We start from the raw sequence: 21,133 nt of genomic DNA, 5'->3' as shown, positions 1-21,133 counted from the left end.
TCTCTCTCTCTCTCTCTCTCTCTCTCTCTCTCTCTCTCTCTCTCTCTCTCTCTCTCTCTCTGTCTCTCTCTCTTTCTCTCTCTCTCTCTGTCACACACACACACGTCTACCACCAGGAACTCGAGATGCTCTTGTCAGAAAGGAGGAGTCAAAATTCATAGGTAGAATGCTTGGGAGGAATTGGGATGAGCTAAGCCTCCCCACCCCTGACACTCCTAGGACCTTGCCTGCTTGGGAACAGGCTTTGTGATGTGGGAAGCCACTAGCCACGTGCACGCTAGGTTGTCCTGTGAACAATCGACAAAAAGACCCTGCACTAGTTTTTCCCTCCATCCTGCCCTGCTCCAGCCTACACTTTCTTACGTTCACCCTCTCCCCGATCCTTCCCCTCACCCCCATCCAGTGTCTTGCTCTCAGGAGAGAAATGCCCCTGCAAACGGGTTCCATTTGCTATCTGGCCTTCAGGGTGTGAATTAACCAGGATCAGGTCAAGTCTGAGCTCAGCTGGTGAGGAGAAGCTCACATGCAAATGCACAATATTGTCTCTTAGCTTGCTGTCTCATTTTGTCACTGCACTGTCCATGTGTGAGTGAGTGAGTGTGTGTGTGTGTGTGTGTGTGTGTGCGTGTCTGAGGCCGAAATGTCAAGCAATTATATCAGCCCAAAGTGGGAAAGGCCAAATGCGTAAGTCACAGTCCGAACAAATTTGTACTTCTTTTTTTTTTTTTTTTTTGGTTTTTCGAGACAGAGTTTCTCTGTGTAGTCCTGGCTGTCCTGGAACTCACTCTGTAGACCAGGCTAGCCTTGAACTCTCGAACTCAGAAATCTGCCTGCCTCTGCCTCCCAAGTGCTGGGATTAAAGGCATGCGCCACCACCGCCCGGCAAATTTTCACTTCTTGTGCCAAAGAACAAGTGGGTTATTTTAGACCAAGTCACGTCTTAAAAAGCCGTGCTTCACTCAACAGGAACTGGAAGAAGACCACCTAGTCCTTCAAGGTCTAGCACCTTGGCTTGCCAGCAGATTGCTGTGAGTGAGCAAGGGTAGGGGTGTGGCATGGTGAGGAAGTAATAACTGGAGTTGGAGAGAAAGCAAGACAAGACTTTGTACCCACTGCCCAGTGGGAGCTGTACATAATTGATGGTATTCCTCTGCAGCAGTAGGATTACTGAGATCTGCTAATATTGATGAATGCTTTTTCATTTTTATGGCACTTTCCAAGTATGCCAAAAAACATTAAAAGTTCATAAAAGAAAATAACTTGGCTTCATCGTGCCTGATCGCGTCCCTGAAAATGAGTCCGAGGTAGCACAAGCTTACCAACCATCTGTGCTTATGGGGACAGTCTCATTTGTCACTATCTGTGGTCCCAGGTGTCTGGACGTTCCAGATAAACTTAGATTTGGATATTAGCCTTTAACAGAAGCAACACAGTTCTGGGAGATGAAATCCTATTTGATTCCAGAAGTACTCTGAAAAAAAAAGAAGAAGTAGTCATTTGTAGATAAGATGCTTAAGTGGTCAGCGATGAGTATTTATTATATCAAGCAATATGGATTGGCCTCTTAAGCTTAAAATCTATCCCTTAAATTGAAGCTAGCTTAGAGCCATCTGCCAAGGCCAACTCTTTGTTAAACCCACAGCTTCTACTGCTGTAGCCAGCAGTGCAGAGTTTTCTCCTCAAAAGCAGATAGGACACAAATCCTTTTCTATCTATACATTTAAGAGAAAAAAAGGAGCTAGACCAGGAGTTCTCAACCTGTGGGTCTCAACCCCTTTGTGGGTCACATGTCAGGTATCATGTGTATCAGATGTTTACACTATGATGCATAACAGAAAATTACACTCAGGAAGCAGCAACAAAAATAATCTTATGATGGGGGCTTTACCATAACACAAGGAACTGTATTAAAGGGTCGTAGCATGAGGAAGGCTGAGAACCACTGTTCTAAACCCTTACTAAAAGGTTGTAGTTAGTCCCTCCCCCGGGTTATGAGGAAGAACTCTCCTTTGGACAGTGCTGGAAGCCCAGACTTGCTTACACACTCAGCAGCCGCGCCTTGGATAGAGGCTGGTTCTAGCCGAGGGCAGTAGGTGAGTATCACTTGCAGTTGTAGGGGAGGGGTGGCGGGTTATATCAGTGGTTGTAAGCAACTTTGTTTAATGACGTGGAGGACTGGGCTTTGCATAGTCACTGGGTCCATATTGGATGGGCATGAACTGGACGTGAACCTTATGGTGTCAAACCTTGGAGAGTTCAGTGTTTGTCATCTGCTAGTGTCAACTCTTGCTTCCATACACTGTGTACTCAGAAGACTGTTTATCTTTGTCTAGGGAAAGAAAAAAATGACAGATCAATACACACTGGTGTGCACAAGGGGACACAGTAGTCTTGTACACTTTCTCCCAGGGCGGCACGCTCTCCATGAGGGACTCTGAGTCACCATTCACCTGTTCCCCCTGGTGGCTGAAAACATACAAAGTCTGAAGGCTGGTGACAAGCTAATTCAAGAACACCTGTCATTTACCACCTACACTTGTGGAGAAAGCATGGGCCCTCATGCCAGGAGCTCAACTTAGCTTTTGATATTTAATGTCATCAAATCTTGTCTATTGACTTGTTTAAAATGATTCTGTTCTTAATTTTAAGCATGCATGAAAGTACATTTTGTGCTTCCCAGGAGAGGAGATGAGTATCTTGGAAACACAATGCTTTGAAGTTATTTTGTAATTTTTTACATACCCAGGTAAAGTCACCATCGAGTCCTTCTCTTTCCAGCCTAGACATTCCCAAACACCCCCCCCCCCACACTTTACGTCGTCACCCTCAATGGACTAAATTACAAAGAAAACTAACCCCAACTTTGAGATAGATAGTAGCAGACAGATGGGTGAACCAGAGAAAGCCTGTCGTCTTTGAAATTTCACCAAAGAGGATTAAGTTGCTTTAAATTTCTTTTGAGCCTGATGCAGCCTTCCTTCAAATAAAAACCAATTTCTATCTCACTGATATCCTAACCATGGAACTGTAAATAAAGGATAATAAAACTTGATCAGAGAAGACAAGTGCAGAGAAGAGGGTGATTAGTGTACCCGGATTCTCTCAAGTGCAAAGGCATTGCGGAGGGTTGTAAAGTTTGAGCATGTGTGTAGCTTTTTATTTTGCCCTGATGCATGATTATGGTTGCTAGCTCATGATATGTAACATTTCACACCATTACGTTCATTTGTAAATTAGATTTAAATCCAATGTGTTTCTAGGAAAGGAAATAAATGGTGTTAAGAATGCGAAGCAAATCTCATAAAACCGAATGTTGTGTTTTCTTCCCTCCCTCCCCCTTCTATTCGTCTTCCTCCTCCTCTTTCTAGAGACAGAGACACAGATACAAGCCTGGCTTTGGACTTACTGTGTAGTTGGAGATGACCTTGGACATCTTTTCTTTTTTTTTTTAAGCTTTTTTTTTTTTAATTTTATTTATTCACCATTGCTCTCTTCAGACACACTAGAAGAGGGCATCATATCCCATTACAGATGGTTGTGAGCCACCTTGTGGTTGCTGGGAATTGAACTCAGGACCTCTGGAAGAGCAGTCGGTGTTCTTAACCACTGAGCCGTCTCTCCAGCCCGACCTTGAACATCTTATCCTCCTGCCTCTGCCTCTCTGGAGCTGGATCATAGCTATATATCATCATAGCTGGTTTTATGTGATATAGGGAATCCAACCCCAGGCTTCATACACAGTAGGCAGGCACTCTGCCGACTACATTCCTAGCCTCACAATATTACGTTTTGGATGAAAGCTAAAGAGAGAGACAAACACCAATTAAGGGCTTGCTAAGCACATATTATGACAAGTGCTATAACATACACATCATCACAGTCCTGAAGAGGAGAATGGTTCCCATCCTTTAGCTGAGTGTCTTGAGCCTTGATGGAGTATGGACAGTTTCTAAGTTTAGCTAGCTGGTCTTGCTAGGGAACAGAGACTTGTACACAGACCTGGCATCTTCCAGCCCAGAGTCTGTGTGCCTTCCCATTGTGCCAGAGGTAGAAGCCACATCACAGGATACGCGAGACACCTCTACTCTACACACTTTCAGCAGGGACGACATTGACCACAGTGGGGCTAAAATTGATTCTTGCGAAGATACAGGAATCTTATCATTATATGAAGCCCTAATACAGAGATATCCAGGATGCTGGTAGCACGGAAATTTCAGGGGAGGTGGGAGTCTCTTGAGGGAAATGCCTAAAGCCTTCCTTCTGGTATCGAGAGTAATCGTTTGTTTGTTTGGGCTGAGCATTGTTGAGGAAAGGGAAAAAAGAAAATCGTCACTCACCCAGGGGTGGCTGTTCAGTCAACTTGCCAACCCACTGTTGGTGTGGGTCCAATATCTGGAGACCCACATGGCGCCCAGGCGTCGCCTTCTCTTTCTGACCGTGGAAGTCCAGAGGAGGCACAAACTACATCGAATAAGTAGAACCTATTGCTAGGTCTCCTTTCTCCTTCTATTTTCTAACTTCTCCCTGGTGGGTTTGTCTCCCAGATGAGCATGACAAAAAGCCTTCAAGAAAACAAACAGCGATTCCTTCCCTCCCACTACGTGAAAGAGACACAGTCTGGGAAAAGAACCAGAAGACTCTCTGTCTTGCTGGTTCATGGAGCCGTCCGACTAGGTCGTGTGTAGAATGTTCCAGCTGCTTGGGCCTCATTGGCACCAGTGCAGGGAAGTGTGACATCTTTTCAGAAAAGAAAATGAATTCTTCCATTAATGCGGTGTTTGAGGCTTTACACATTGGAACTCAGGAGTTCCATCCCATGATTCCTACAGACGACACTGATAGGAATAGTGGCTGCAACAATTGAATTAGTTATTATTATTATTTGCCACTTCCCTGACCTTGACAGAACACAAATACGGCAGAAATCTTTGGGACTTATGACCTTGCTTAGGCGTCACTGAACTCAGCAGCTAGAGTCCAAGGTGCAGTTAAAAAAAAGGAAAAGAAAAAAAACTAAGAAAAAGAGGTTCTGAGCCTTCCTTGCCTTGTAACCAGACTCAAAATTATTTTCATAAACTTGCATTTTTATCTTGAAGGAGGAAAAGGGGTTGTTAAGATTGTAAATGTGGGGTAAAGGAAGAATGCTATTAATCGCAAGAAGAAAACTGTACATTTAGGTCATTCACCAACACGCTTGACAAAAAAAAAAAAAGTTTTCGTGACCATAAATAATTGGATTTCTTACAGGGGGCACACAATGCTTCAGATAACTCCTTTCCTCTTTATCTGGGGTTTTGATACGTGGTAGGAGGGGGTGGGGGAGAGGCACTTCACAGGGGACAGAGGTAGATAAAAGGGAAAGATCTGAGAGTCACCATTATGACCGTGCTGTATCATTTACCTCAGTTAGGAGTCGCTAGCATGCCAGGTCACCCCTGGGGTCGAGGGCAAGAGGACAAGTTTATGTGGCTGTGGAGGGTAGCTTGCTGGCTGGAGACATACATCAAAGTGAGACAGCAAACAGGAGAAGAGGATTTGTTCGGGTACAGAGATCAAGATGACTGACTTCCTTGCAATGTCCCACCACGCTGTTAGGAGTGTTTTACGACCCAACATCAATTCCTTCCTGGCTTTTAGGAAGGAGCGACATAATTTAGAGATAAACCTGTCTCTTTAGAAGGAAGCGCTTCTTTAGAGCCTGATTCTTTCATGCCTTCTACATACCAACTTTAGATTCTGTAGAGAAATCTCTCTCTCTCTCTCTCTCTCTCTCTCTCTCTCTCTCTTTCTTTCTCTCTCTCAATGGTTAATTATACATAGCATAAAACCATCACTCTAATGACATTGCAGTATATTGTTTGATGATATTAAGTATGTTTATTTAGAAGTCAGGCTTGGTGATAACAGGGCTGTAATCTGACCAGTCAGGCTATTAATAAGAGAATTGCTGTGAGTTTAAGGCCAGCCTTGATAAAGAGAGAAAGTAACAGAAAGTATGCACACTCGGTTGTGGTGCTATCTCTACTATTCATTTCAATAACATTCATCATCCCTACCAAAAGTATTAGCTCCTAACCCACTACCCCCAGCCCATCCCTCCAACCCTGGGAGCCACTGTTCTACTTCGATCTCATGAAGCCGACTATTTCCTTAGGGGAATGAGATCGTGCCTTTTTTCTTTTGTGTCTGGCTTAATTCAGTTGCTATAATATCTTCAATGTTCATGTTGTAGTATGTGTCAGGATTGTTTTCTAGTCCTTTCTGTTATTTTATTGTGTTAAAATAGACATACCATCTAAACCATTTTAAGAGATACTATATACAGCTGTTATATAGTATATATAATCATATATAGTATAGTATATATCATTGCTACCATCCATTTCTGTCTTGTAAAACTCAAACTCTGCAGGCCTTAAACACCTCCTCATTCTTCCTTCCCTCAACCTCTATCACGAAATATTCTACTCCCTGTCTTCATGCCTGGGTTCCAAGTGTTTCCTGTCAATGGGATCTCATACTACTTATAAGATTATGGCTGGCTAGTTCCTGTCACTTTTTTCAAGGGTCCACCCATAATATAGCAAATGCCAGAATTGCATTCTGGAGACATGAGATACCTTGGAACTGAAGTTGCAGGTCCTTGGGAGCTGTCCTATGTGGGTACTGGGACCCAGACTTGATCCATTGGAAGAGCAAGTGTTCCTGACCACTAAGCCATCTCTCCAGCCATGAATTCCATTCCTCTGAAAGACTGCTTGCTTTTCTAATATACTGTGTTTTGCTTTCCCTCCCTCAGTGGCCACTGGGGCTGTTCTCAACCTTTTACCTGTTGTAAATCAGGCTAACACAGACACAGATAACTAGATGTCTCTTTGGGAGCCTGCTTTCAATTTTTCAGCCCCCAGAACTAGAATTATTAGATCAGAAGGTAATGTACTTTTTAAATTTTCACAACGGATACGGAATTTCACATTCCGAAGCAACAATGTATCAGTACACATTGTCCCAGCACCTCTAACTCTTTGCCAATACTTGTTATTTTCTTTCATTATTATTAATTTTTTTATTTTTGTTGATCTGCTCCTGTCCTAGATTGCTTTATATGTTGTTGTGATAAAACACTGTGACAAAAAAACAACTTGAGAGAAAAGGCTTTAATCTGGTTTATAGGTCACATTCTATTATTGAGGGGAGCCATTGCAGGAACTCAAAGCAGAGACCTAGAGGTAGAAACCGAAGCTCCCGGAGGAACAAATGTTCCTTAGCTTGCTCCCTTTGGCTTGCTTAGCTTCCTTCCTTATACAACCAGGCTAACCTGCCCTGCGACATCGCCATCCACAGGGAGGGAAGTCTTCCTGTGTCAAGTAGCAATCAAGAACATGCCCTGCAGACATGCCCACAAGCCAATCCAATAGATACCAGGCCTCAGTTGCAGGATTCTCTTCCTAGGTGTGTCAAGTTGGCAACTGAAGCTCACTGCCACACCTTATGTATTATTATTTTTGGGGTAGCAGTGATTAAATTCAGAGGCTCACACGCCTGCTAGATAAGTTGGCTCCCACTGAGCTACATTCCCACCCTTTCTTGTGACATGCCTATTGAGATAGGGTCTAAGTTGCCCAGGCTGGCCTTGAACTTACTATGTAGCTCAGGCATACTTTGCATTTGTGACTTTGTTTCCTCAGCTGGGGTTCTAGGCCTGTGACACCAGGCATGGGTCATCTTTTCACCGAACAGGTGTGAAGTGAGGTTTCCTTCCAGCGCTCATTATTTTCCTAATGCTTAATAGTGCTTAGTTTCTTTTTCTTGTGCGTCTTGTTTGAGTTACCTTCTTGTTTGGTTGAGTTACCTTTTTTCACTCAGTTGATACTGGTTTTTTGATGCACGAAATTTTATGTTCAATTGGTCCGTTCTTTTCTTTGGTGGTCTATGCTTTAGTACAAGATACCATTGGCCAATCAATGCCATGAAGATTTTGACATAGTTTTAAAAGCATTTATGTATGTATGTATGTATGTATGTATGTATGTATGTATGTATGTATTATGTATGTATGTATTTTATTTATTTATATATGCATAATGGATGTTTTGCCTGCCTGTATGTTGGTGTACTATGTATGTGCCTGGAGCCCAGAGAAGCCAGAAGAGGACATCAGAGCCCTTGGAGCTGGAGATATGGATGGCTATAAATTACTAGGTAGGTGTTGGGAATTGAATCATAGTCCTTTGGAATATCAGCCAGTGCTCTTAATGGCTGAGCTATTGCTCCAGCTTCTACATTTTGTGTGTGTGTGTGTGTGTGTGTTTCCCCTCACTAGAGTGTTATAGTAAGTTAGGTCTGTGATTCATTTCAGGTTAATTTTTGGGCATGCTCTCTGGCAAGCATCCAACTTCACTCTTCTGAATGTGCACATCCACTTTTTCTGGTACCTTCCTCGGGAACTGCCTTTTCCTCATTGCACTGTCTTGGCATCCTTGTACACTCTTGCACACTCGTGCACACCCACATACAGGGGGCATCTGACGATAACTGTAAGCACACTTTTCTGGGCTGTCCATTGGACTCCATTGGTCAGACACTCGGTCTGTATGTCAGACTCACGCTTTTGTTGTTGCCTTTTTTGAACTCCCTTTGTAGCCAAAGCTTGAACCCCTGGTCCTCATAATTCCACCCATGAGATCTGGGACCACTGGTGTGTGTCACCGTGCCAGATTTGTGCAACGCTGGACATTGATCTCGATTTGTGCACGCTATGAAACCACTCAGCTCTCCCGAGTGGCATCCATCAATCTCGACCCACCAGAACCACGCTGTTGATCTCGTTATCTTTGGATTAAGCTTTAAAGTTAGAGAAAGGCGTGTGCTCCCGCTTTGTTTTTCGTTTCTAGCATTGTTTCAGTGATTTCACGTCCTTTGATTCTCTATGTGAAGTGGGTGCACTTTTCTGTTTCTGAAAAAAGAAACGGAATTCTGATAGGGCTTGCATTGATCTTTCAGAATGTCTTGACACATTTGACATATTAGTAATATTCAGGCTTCTGATCAATATGCCTTTATTTTTGTCTGCTTAAATATCTTCAGTAATGTTTTATAATTTTATTTTACAAGTCTTTCATCTCCTTGGTTAATTCCTGAGTATTTTACTTTGGTCGATGACACTGTTTTGTTAAGGATAAGTATTTTCATGATTTCGCTTTCAGATTGTTCATTGTCAACACATGGGCATTCAGCTGATTTGTGTGTGTTGTGTATTTTGCCACTTTGATGAATTTCTTTTTTTGTTTGTTTGTTTGTTTTTCAAAACGGTTTCTCTGTGTATCTCTGGCTGTCCTGGAACTCACTCCGTAATCTGTAGATCAGGCTGGCCTCGAACTCAGAAATCCATCTGCCTGTGCTTCCCAAGTGCTGGGACTAAAGGAGTGTGCCACCACTGCCAGGCGAATTTCTTTTTTAAAAAAAGATGTATTTATTTCTATGTGTATGTTGTTTTGCTTTGCATGTATATATGCTGATTTCATGTGTGCTTGGTTCCTGAGGAGGCCAGAGCCCGTGGAACTGGAATTAAACATGGTCGCTAAACTGCCATGTACATGCTGGGAACCCAGCTGAGTCCTAGGAGAAACAACAAATGCTCTGAGGCATCTCTCCAGTCCAGATGACTTTATATCTTCATTCTAACTATATTTTGGTGAGTAGAATCTTTAGGATTTTCTTCATATGAGATTGCGTCATCTGCAAACAAAGGCAATTTTGCTTTCTTTCCAATATGGATGTCATTTGTTTAATTATTTGTTGATCTGTTTGTACTTGTGTGAGCACATGTGTACATGTACGTGTGGAAGCCACGCGTACATTAATCTCAGCTGTCATTCCTCAGGGTGCCACCCACCTTGCTGTTTATTTATTTATTTATTTATTTATTTAAATTAATTATTTGATTTATTTACATCCCAAATGTTGTCCCCCTTCTGGTCGCCCCTCAAAGAGTTCTTTATCCTCTCTCCTCCCCTCCCCCTTCCCTGGGGCATCAAGTCTACAGGATTAGGTGCATCCTCTCCTACAGAGGTCAGACAAGGCCGTCCTCACATGTGCTAGCGCCACAGACCTGGTGGTCAGTGGCACAGTCTCTGAGCGCTCCCAGGGGTCCAGTTAGTTGACACTGTTTGTCTTCCTGTGAGGTTGCCACCCCTTTATTTCCTTCATTCCTTCCCCTAATTCTTCCATAAGGGTTCCAGAGCTCAGTCCGATGGTTGACTGTAAGTATCTGCATTTATCTCAGTCAGTTGCTGGTAGAGCCTCTCAGAGGATAGCCATGCTAGGCTCCTGTCTGCAAGCACAACATAGCATTAGTAATAGTGTCAGGGATTGGTGCCAGCCCGTCAGCCCATGGGATGGATCCCAAGTTGGGCTGGTCACTGGTTGGCCATTCCTTCAGTCTCTGCTTCATTTTTGTCCCAGCATTTCTTTTAGACAGGAACAATTTTGGGTCAAAAGTTTTGTAGGTGGATTAGTGTCCCTAGCCCTCCACTGGGGTTGGGGGTCCTTGCTTTTTTAAAACAGAGTCTCTCCCTAGCCTGGAATTCAGCAGGTAGGCTGGGCTGGTTGACCAGTAAGCCTCAAACAACTACCTGTCCCTACCACCTCCAATCACTGGCATTACAAATATGCCACTGTCCTGGCTTTTTAGTGATTTATTTATTTTATTTTATTTTATTTTATTTTATTTTATTTTATTTTATTTTATTTTTGGTAACATAGGTTCTGAGGATTAAACTCCAGCCTCATTTATTTTTCTTGAATAACTATTCTAAATAGAGTTTTTGTGTTATCCTGAATAGACATGTCAACGGAGAGGTCATTCCTGATTGTTGAGTTGGCATTTTTGAGTTTTTCACTATTGATGCCCACTGTGGGTCTTCATAATCACCCACTGGTACACTGAGGTACGTCCCTTCTCCTCTTAGCTTGTTGTTTATCGTAGAAAGTGGTCTACTATGTGAAAAGATTCCCTGTATCAGTTGAGATGGATTTTGTTTGATTGTTTGCTTTTTGTTTTGTTTTGTTTTTAGTCTTTTAGGTGGTGTCTTATACTGCTCAGTGCTTGTAGGCAGAATTTCCTTGATCACAGAAATAAATCCCACTTAGGCATGACATTATTCTTTTTATTTTGTTGCTATACTCAGCTGGCAACATTTCTTAAGGAATTTTGCATCAGTACTGATAAAAGATTGTTGGTCTACAGTTATTTTTTTTTTAAGTGTCATTGTCTGGCTTTGGCATTAGAGTAATGCTAGTCTTATAGAATGAAATACAACACAGACCTTCTTTTATATGGAAAATATGTTTGAAAAGAATTAGTATTAATTCTGTAAACATGTGATAGAATTCACCTGTAAAGCCATTAGGTCCAGGACTTTTTCTTTGCTAGGAGAAAGTTTACCACTGATCAAGCTTGTTTATGTTTGTTTAGATTTTCTATTTCCTTGTGATTTAGTTTTGGTGGGATTTGAGTCTCTAAGAGTTGCACCCAAGCTGCTCAGTTTGTTACTGTACACTTGTTCATACTAGTCCCTCATAGTCTTTTTCATTTGTATTGAGTCTGTAGGCATGTCTTTATTTCTATATTTCCCTTCGGTTATTTGAGCCTTCCTTAAAAATTTTTTCTTTGGGATGTTCATTTATTTTTATTTTATGTGTTTGAATATTTATGTTTATCTACCTATCAGGTACATGTAGTACCTAAGGAAGCCAGAAGAGGCTGTTGGGATGTCCTGGGACCAGAGTTACAGATGGTTGTGAGCTACCACATGGATGCTTCAAACAGAATTAGGGTCCTCTGAAACAGCGGCCAGTGCTTTTCACCCCTGAGTCATCTCCTCAGCCTCATTTGACTCAACTTCCCTTTGTCTTAGTCCATCGGGCTAATTGTGTCAATAAAAAAAAAGAATAATAAACACCTTTATTACATGATTTACTTAAGATGATTTATTTGACTTTCTGGGCTTTGATCTTCTTTGAGTAGAGTTCCAGCTCCTTGCCCTCCCGCACAAAGAACCTCTCCCACCATCCTCCCCGGGGTCTTGATACAAAGGAGGCGTGAAGCTTGCCATCTGGCTACCCGGAGTGCCTCCTCCACATCGACAGGCTGTGTGATAGGTATTGTCCTGTTAATTCTCTTAGGATGTTACAATCAATACTGACTTGTAAGCTCACAGTGCTGGCATCAATGGGAAGCATATCTACTATAATGCTTTACTGATGATCTACCATTTCTATAGGCCAATGGGTAGCTAAACTGATGAACTGTGTAAGTCTTTCACATTTAGCTCAAACGCACTTCAATTCCTGTCATATATTTATGTGCACACATCAATGATACCGTGGTATGTTGTGATGGTTATTACTGATTATCAACCTGACAGGACTTGGGTGAGGGTATTTGAAATTGGGTTAGCTGAAGTTGGAAGACTCATCCTAATGTGGACAACAGTAGTCCTTGGCTAGTCTTAAGCTGAATAAAAAGGGGAATATGGGCTGAGTGCCATCACCCATCTCTTTCTACTTCCTAACTATGAATGTAATACAACCAGCATCCTCACATTCCTGCCTCCATGACGTCCTTATCATGATGGATTTACTCTTGAACGATGAGTCAAAATTAACCCTTTCTTGCTTGACAGTATTTCATGGCATTCCTATCCTGTGGTTCTTGAATTCTTTCTATATCCTCTTCCAAAATGGTCCCCGATCCCTGGTAGCAGTAGGGTTAATATAGATGCCCTGTTTAGGGATAACCAGGCATCAATTCTATCTCTTATCCTCAGTTCTTTGACCATGTATGCATTCTGTGTAGTGACTGCTGCCTACTGCCAAAAGAATCTTCCCTGACCAAGGCTGAGAACAGTGAAGGTCTATGGTCATAAACATGAATACATAAAAGGAAATTTGACAATATGACCCCTTAGCAAAATAAAAATAGCAGGTTCTATCTATTCTAGGTCCTAGGACTTCCTCAGCCATGGCTTGATGGCTTAATGACCAGCACTATAGTAGTACTGAGCCTGAGATTTCTTCTGGTGGAGAATAGCTATCTCATAATGGTCATGCCTTGATTACAGCAGGAGGTACATCTTGCCTGACTGGTCAGTATTGAAGCACAAGGGTTCCATCGCTGAGTAAGACCACTGATGTCTTTTCTCCCCTAACATCTTATATACCCCCCTCCCCAACCCCAGCTCTATGGAAACTGGTCAGCATAGAGGACTTTTACCAGGCACTTTGAGATTGACTTTTCAAAATTCTGTGATGAAATTGTGTGTGTCTTCAGCCATGGGTCTTACCTCATCAGATTTTTTTAAGGGGCAGTTTCTGTTGACTTCCCCCATCCCCTCCCAATCCAGAGAATGGACCAAACTTTCCTGTTTTTTTTTTTTTTAATTTGCTTTATGATTTTATTTTTAACTGAAAACTGTATTTTTGAACCTATCAATAAGGTGATTCTTTTTAAAAAAAATACTTATTTAACTTTATGTGTATGTCCTGAGAACATATGTAAGTACACATATGTGCAGAAGCCCATGAACACCAGAAGAGGGCATCAGATACCCTGGAACTGGAGGTACAGACAGTTGAGAACTATGTGACAGATGTAGGTGCTGGGAATGGAACCCAGACCCTCCTCTGGAAGGGTCGTAAGTACTCTTAACTGCTGAGCCATCTTTCCACTCCATGTGACTATTAAAATCATAGTCTCACCTTTATCCAGATTTTGCTTTTTAAAAAAATTATTTGTAGCCGGGCGGTGGTGGCGCACGCCTTTAATCCCAGCACTTGGGAGGCAGAGGCAGGCGGATTTCTGAGTTTGAGAGTTCGAGGCTAGCTTGGTCTACAGAGTGAGTTCCAGGACAGCTAGGGCTACACAGAGAAACCCTGTCTCGAAAAACCAAAAAAAAAAAAAAATAATAATAATAATAAATAAATAAATAAAATAGAAAAAAAATAAAAAATTATATGTATTTTTTAATTTATTTTTTATTTTAGTGAGACAGGCTCTTACTATGTAGCTATGTCTGGAACTTGCTATGTAGAACAGAGTGGCTTCAAAGAGCTATCCACCTGCCTCTGCTCTGGGTAGTCTAAATGCTTGTGCCACTATGCCCAGCAGGATTTTCATTTGTTGTTATTATCTTTATTGGGACTCATCTCTGTGACAAAGATTGACCTAATGAGTGTCTTTACTTGGGCATGCCTGGTCACTTTGTATTTTCCCCATAAATTCAGTTGCTTTAAAGTGTACTAATGTGATCAATACCAGGACTCGGATGAAGAAAAGAGAGAAGGGATGAGGGCCAAGGGCTAAGGTGGAGGCTCCTTCCGTCCCCTGGAAGTCACTACAGTCAGAAGGGAAAGGGCTTGCAGCACCAAGGGGCAGGGTAGCAATGGCCACAGTCTTTCTGTTTGCACCCGCATGATCACAACGAGCAGCCAGCAGTCACAGCATAGACTCAGCATATTTGGGGAACTGGGTCTTTTGTGCAGCTGCCAGCCTCAGGCCTGGAGGTGGGAGGTGGGTAGCTGTACCATGCGAAGAAGTAAGAGACGCTGGACTAAACTAGTTAGTTAGCCAACCACTCGAGCTTTACCCTGGAAACTGCAGGCCTACAACAGACTCTTGAGTTCCAAAGTGGTTATGTTAGCAACTGTGGTTCCTCTGTTGTTGTCTAGAAGGGTGATACATTCCTAGAGACTTTGTACTTTACTGTGGAGAGCTTTTGGGGCTGCTTGACAAGAATCTGACATTGGGCCATGACAAGGAAGTAAGTTCAGGCAGGAATCTAATTTTAGGCTAAAACAGAGAAGTAAGTTCAATCAGGAATCTAAGTCTTAAGCTAGAACAAAGAAGTAGGTCTCAGGGATGAATATGACTGTGGGCTAGGACAGGGAAGTTGGCTCTGATATTTTTGTCACCATTATGAGCCCTTAGAAACAGTGACCATGAGAGTGATCACGTGAGTGACCACAGGACTTTGTTTATTGCCTTGTTTGTTCCTTGACTATTTGCATCTATTGTATTGTTGGTTCCTCAACCTAGAACTGACTTAATACTTGCATGGAATTAAAATGGTTTAAAAGAAAATTGGGAAAAAATAAACCTACCTTCAGCCTCAGCCTTCAGTCTCAGAATGGGCTGGAGTCATGTTGCAATATTGTCTAGTCGTCTCTTTTCTTTTAATCCCCACTCCTGCGCTGGAGAACCTGTTGCCTGACTGAGCTGGCCTGGTCTCCTGACCATCTTTTCTTCCACTGCTTTTAAAAAGGCAGTAACACTCTAGCGTGTGTGTGTGTGTGTGTGTGTGTGTGTGTGTGTGTTCCAGTTCATCTTTTGATGAACACATAATTTCACCATTTGGCAACTGTGAATAAGATTGCTATACTCTGTTGTTTATAAATATCTGTAGAAACCCCCAGGTCTCAGTTCTTTGGGGCTTAGGCTCAGAAGTGTAATAAAAGTTCCCAGTTAATTAAGGAGAAACTTGCATTGGAGAAGTGCAATTGTTGGATCATGTTAATTTTATGTTTCATTTTAAAGGCACTGTTATATTGTTCTCTCCACTTGTGTGTGTGTCTGTGTGTACACCTCTCCCTTCTTTTGTTCATTCAGTTTTTGAGATGGGATCTCTCTTTGTAGCCCAGGCCGACCTGTAACTCATAACATAGCTTGGGTTGGCTACACGGCTCATGGCAATCCTCCTGTCTCAGGTTCATTAGTGGTGGAATTGTAGGTGTGTGCTGCTTTCTTGTTGGGCGTTACGTGATGTTTTCCCCTTTGGCGCTTGGAAGTGAGCCCTGAGACTGATGCGCACTCTGCCACCTGAGCTCATTCTCTACCCCTGAAAACATTTCTGCAAGGTAAATTATTCTACTGACAGATATTACAAAATTGATGATACTGTCTATAACAGCCTTGATTGTCCATTCTTAACTCTAAAACAGCAGGTATCTACACAATCAGCAGGCGAGATATACCCAGTGGACACTGTCACCTGTGAGATACTGTTTCAATGAGAAAACATATGTAGCTTTCACTGTTAAGCCACAGACAGATGAAGAGTACATGTCTCTAACCCGAGTAGCTACTAAACAGTAAACAGGTGGGATTTACACACACATGATGGACTAAGACCATCTGAATTGGCTGTTTACAATTCCAATGTCCTGTTTCCAGAGCAGGGAATCCAAGAAGATGTTAGAGACTCTGTTCGAACCTTGCCCTTGTCCAAGGCTTATTGAATGACCTTGAGAGAGCCCTTTAGCCTCCAAGAACCGGAGCTCCCTAAGGAGATTTGAGTTAATTCTTTTCTAGGTTACCTTTGACATTTATGGTCCTGTGACTTAACAGCGACTTTAAGGCCATGCAGTTGTCACACATCCATGACTCCTAAATCTGGCTCCAGTCAACCTTAAGAAGTCTGCAATTCCTCACTAGTTTTTGTTGGTTTTTTTTTTCCCTTTGCCTCTAGTCACTGGAAACTTCCCAGTTAATGATAAACTTCTTTCTATTACATCAGCACTGACTTTCTGTAGCTCTGTCTGCCTGCTCGGGAGACTGAATGTCTTCTTGTGCTGTTTCTTATTTAACCACTATGGAGTCTAAAAGGAATCAACAGGAAGAGGCTCTACCGACTTTAGGGAAATCCTAAAGATCAGGTGGATGAAGAATGGTTTTACAATAGCCTCTGGGTAGATACCAGTTTTCCTGCAGTTAAAATTAAATCAAGGGTGGAAAATAAGATTTCTGTGCGCACGCATTTCATTTGCATAGAGTCACAGGTTACTGTCCCTTCAAAAGCTACTGTGACATAAATATGATTTTCCAAGTTGTTATGAAAAAGTAATTTGAATATTGAGCCTGGAGTTCCAAGTTCAAACTAGTTGCTTATTATAATTCATGTTATAATAGTGCTTGAAGGTTGGCCAGAGTGTTTGAGGGCCACTGGGGAAACCTGCTGACGCGAGCTGTTGATTTGCAAGAAAGAAAAACAACTCTAAGGTTAAAGTGCACTTTCTAATTAGCTAAAAATCATGGCCAGGCTTGTAGTGGAGAGGGCCGATCCTGCAAAGCCTTCAATGTGACATTCAGGTCTCTGGTTCTGCCATGGGTTGCTTTGTTCAAATAGTCGGCACATATTTGTGTTCTGTTGCAAATATCGCTTAACTTTATGTGATGAGTGGCATGGTATGTAGAGGTGTCAGCCCTCTGCAGTGGTTAAGAAAACCAGCAGATCCTTGTGTGCCCCGTGTAATGTATCTAGCAGTAATGCGGCTAGAGAAGAGAAGAAAGCTAGGCCGGGCGGTGGTGGCACACGCCTTTAATCCCAGCATTTGGGAGGCAGAGGCAGGCAGATTTCTGAGTTTGATGCCAGCCTGGTCTACAGAGTTAGTTCCAGGACAGCCAGGGCTACACAGAGAAACCCTGTCTCGAAAAACCAAAAAAAAAAAAAAAAAAAGAAAGAAAGAAAGAAAGAAAGAAAGAAAGAAAGAAAGAAAGAAAGAGAGAGAGAGAAAAGAAAGCTAACCCTGTTAAGAGGAACTTTAATTGCATCATACAAAAATGTGACACACTATCCACAGCAGATATGGGCCAGCAAGATGGTTCAGCAGCTCAACATACTTACTCCCAAGTCTGATCACCGGAGTTTGACTCCCCAGGACCCACATGGTGGATGAAGAGAGCTGAACCCTGCAAGGTATCCTCTGACCTCCATGTGCATGCGGAAGGAAATACTGCTAGTTAAAAAACCAGCTGTGTGTGATTGTAAAGACAAATGTCTCAATGTATCTGTTACCCAAATTGGGGAGAGACCATAACACATGTCTCCTACTGCCCTGTGAGTCTGCACTTTTGAGTAGAGCTGCCTGCTACTATAGTACACAAAGGAAAGATAATGATGTTACTTGTTTCAGGGAGATGTTAGCAGGATGACAGATTCAGGAGTGATGAATTGGGAGGGGAGTGAGGGAGGGAGCAAGTTGAATCAAAGAACTTAGTGCATGGTTTTCAGCCTGGAAGAACTAGAAGTTGACAAACATTACTGAACATTCTTCAGAGTCACAGATGTACAGGTTAATAGGGTAAGGGACCCGGAGGTGCAGGGAAGGCTGAGGTAGGAGGGTCATAAGCTGAGTGTTTGCCCTGCCTACAAGGTGAGTTCAAGACCAGTCTAGGACACTTAGTGATGCCCTGTCTCAAGAAAGAAGAACAGTGAGTGGTAGGGATGTATCTCAGTGTCAGGGCCCTTGTCCAGCATGGATAAGGACTTAGATCCGATCGTTACAGCCATATGTAAGCAAAAGGAAGTGTTCTAAGCTCTCGTCTCAATATGAAGGGATAGCACTCCTTTTTAAAAACGGTAACATCTATTTTGAGAATTTCATACATGAGTACTGTATTTCCATAATTTCTGCTTTCCCCTGTACCCCTCCAATTCCTCATGTGAACCCCTAGTTCCTTCCCCAGTTCATGGTCTCTCCTTCAATCACTATGTTACATATATCTCAATGTATGTGCGTGTATATATATACAAATATAACTTGCTCAGTCCATTTGGTGTCACACACACACACACACACACACACACACACACACGTGTGTGTGTGTGTGTTCATTCTTAGCCAAAATCTGTAAGCCTCATTAAGTCTCCAGTTCTAGAAGAGTCCTACTACATTGTCACCACAGCTCATGAGCTAAGATGGTTGGTCCTGCTGGGCATCTAGTGTTTAGGATGGAAGAACTCGTGAGCAACTTCAGTTAAAAAATTCTTCAGGAGGCTGAAGAGATGGCTCATTGATTAAAAGTACTTGCTGCTGTTGCCAAGCACCTGGGTTCAGTCCCCAGCATCCACAAGGTGGCTCACGATCATCCATAACTCTAATTCAAGGGGCTCCAACACCTCTTCTGTCCTCCGTGAGCACCAGGTACACACCTATAAATAGTGCATGCATGTGCATACATGTATGAAAAGACAACATTCATACACATAAAATAAAATAAATCAATATTAAAATCTCATCAGCCTTAGCATGTCTTATTTTGGTCTGTAAGAGTTGTATGTTTATTTATTTTTTTATGGTTTTATCTTTTCAGAATTAATCATTCATTTAATTGTGATTTTTTTTTTGGGTGTGGTTGACGGCTAACACATTGTAAAGTGTGCATTTTTATGGACCTTCTTTCCACCACAGGCCAGACCCAGGCTTTCAAAGGACAATTTTAACTTTGGTAAACCTTACAAAATTATCTTTTGTGCCAGATACGGTGGCACTCGGCTGTAATCTCAGCACTCGGGAGGTTTAGGCAATGGGACAGCATGGTTGAAGTCAATCTGGACTATATACGAGGATCCCACCTAAAACAAACAAACAAACAGACAAATAATCCGTTATGCAAATTTTCTTTTAGTTCTTAAAGTAAAAACTAATCAACCATTAACAAGCCTCACTTTATCAATTCACTTGCTGTGGAAATTAGGTCGAAGCTGGTGTTTAGCCGGGGTATATGTAAAATCTGTCTGGGAGGAGATACAATGTGACTTATCTTTATTGTACCTATATGTCTTAGTTAGAGGGGGAAAAAACTGGATTTATTGAATGGTTTCACAGAAAAGAATATTATTCAGTTATTCCTTGTCAGGTTTCTTCATTCATAGTTTTTCTGAGAAAATTGTCAATTCAAAATTTCCTTTATAGGTCTCAGAGGCTAGTAACTTATTGGATGCAGAAAATGTCTTGTTTTCAACTTATATGCGTGTGAAAAATCACCTCTTAAAAAGCCTCAAGTGTGATATAATGCACAGCTTATGCAATAGTCACTGGGAGATAGAAGTGTATTTATAGAGAGGCACAGATATATATTCTTGAGCTTCTCCACACATCTCCAAGAATCTTTCTTCTGAGGCTCATTCCCAGGATGTTTTGTTTAGACTAAAGGAAAGATGACTGTTTGGCCCTCAGTGACACACTTCATTATTTATGAGGTACAGTTCAAAACTTAGTCTAAAAAGCAAGACATACCTCTTCATTTGAGCATTCGAAAAGGCTCCAAGGCCCCGAATATTTATGACTTTTTGGGTATTCGGGAGCTGGATTTGTAGATTATTCCCTGAAATGGGTAAACCGAGAATTTGGGTTTAAATTTCCTTCATAACTTTGACATTGTTGGTGCTCTGGATAGCTGATGGAATTCTACTGTCTACAATAATGAAATCATGATTCAAGGTTACTGTTTGTTTAGGGCACACAGGAAGAGAGGCAAGGGATCCTGGGCTGCATTTGTGATTTGCAGCTAGGAAGCTCTGCTGAGAAACTACAGGATCAGGCATTCATTTATGTAGAATTGCACATCGGAGGGAGCTAATCCCTCTCTAACGTCACCTTATTTCACAGAATATTAATACCAGAAAATGCAGTTACATATGGCTTTGTGTTTGATTCCAACCACATAAGCCCTTTTTTGTCCATAAACAAATAGCAAGGATTTCAAGGTGGTAATGTAATTTCAGCAGTCCTGGAGACTTTGGAGGCATGGGAATACATATTCAAAAGCACCCTCCCTTCTACCGGTACCTCAAAAAATACTCCTCCATGGGAATACCTGATGGTTTCAAAAACACTTCTGAATACTTGCCAAATACTCGTGGGGATGCTGCAGTTTCCCCCATTTTTGTTTGTTTGTTTATGATAGAAAAGGTTCTGTTAGATTTTCTTGATGGCAGAAAGTTGCCAAGTGTTCTGAACCTTTGGAATTCTTCAGTAAGTCTTGTACCCACAGACCAAATCTGCAAATGGATACATAGAAGTAAATAGTATTAACCAGTAACAGTAATCTGGAGACTAGCTCGTTACAGTGTGAGTTTTCTCTGTCTAAAGTGCCTGGAAGAACTTTAAAGTTTGGTTTAAAGTTTGGATCCTTCCTTCCTTCCTTCCTTCCTTCCTTCCTTCCTTCCTTCCTTCCCTTTCCTTCCTTCCTTCCTTCCTTTCTTTTTCTTTCTTTCCCCTTCCTTCCTTCCTTCCTTCCTTCCTTCCTTCCCCTCCTTCCCTCCCTCCCTCCCTCCCTCCCTCCCTCCCT

Source organism: Grammomys surdaster, unplaced genomic scaffold (assembly GCF_004785775.1).
Source record: "Grammomys surdaster isolate TR1022 unplaced genomic scaffold, NIH_TR_1.0 126178, whole genome shotgun sequence".
In the NCBI taxonomy this organism is placed as follows: Eukaryota; Metazoa; Chordata; class Mammalia; order Rodentia; family Muridae; genus Grammomys; species Grammomys surdaster.
This window is presented reverse-complemented; position numbering follows the sequence as displayed.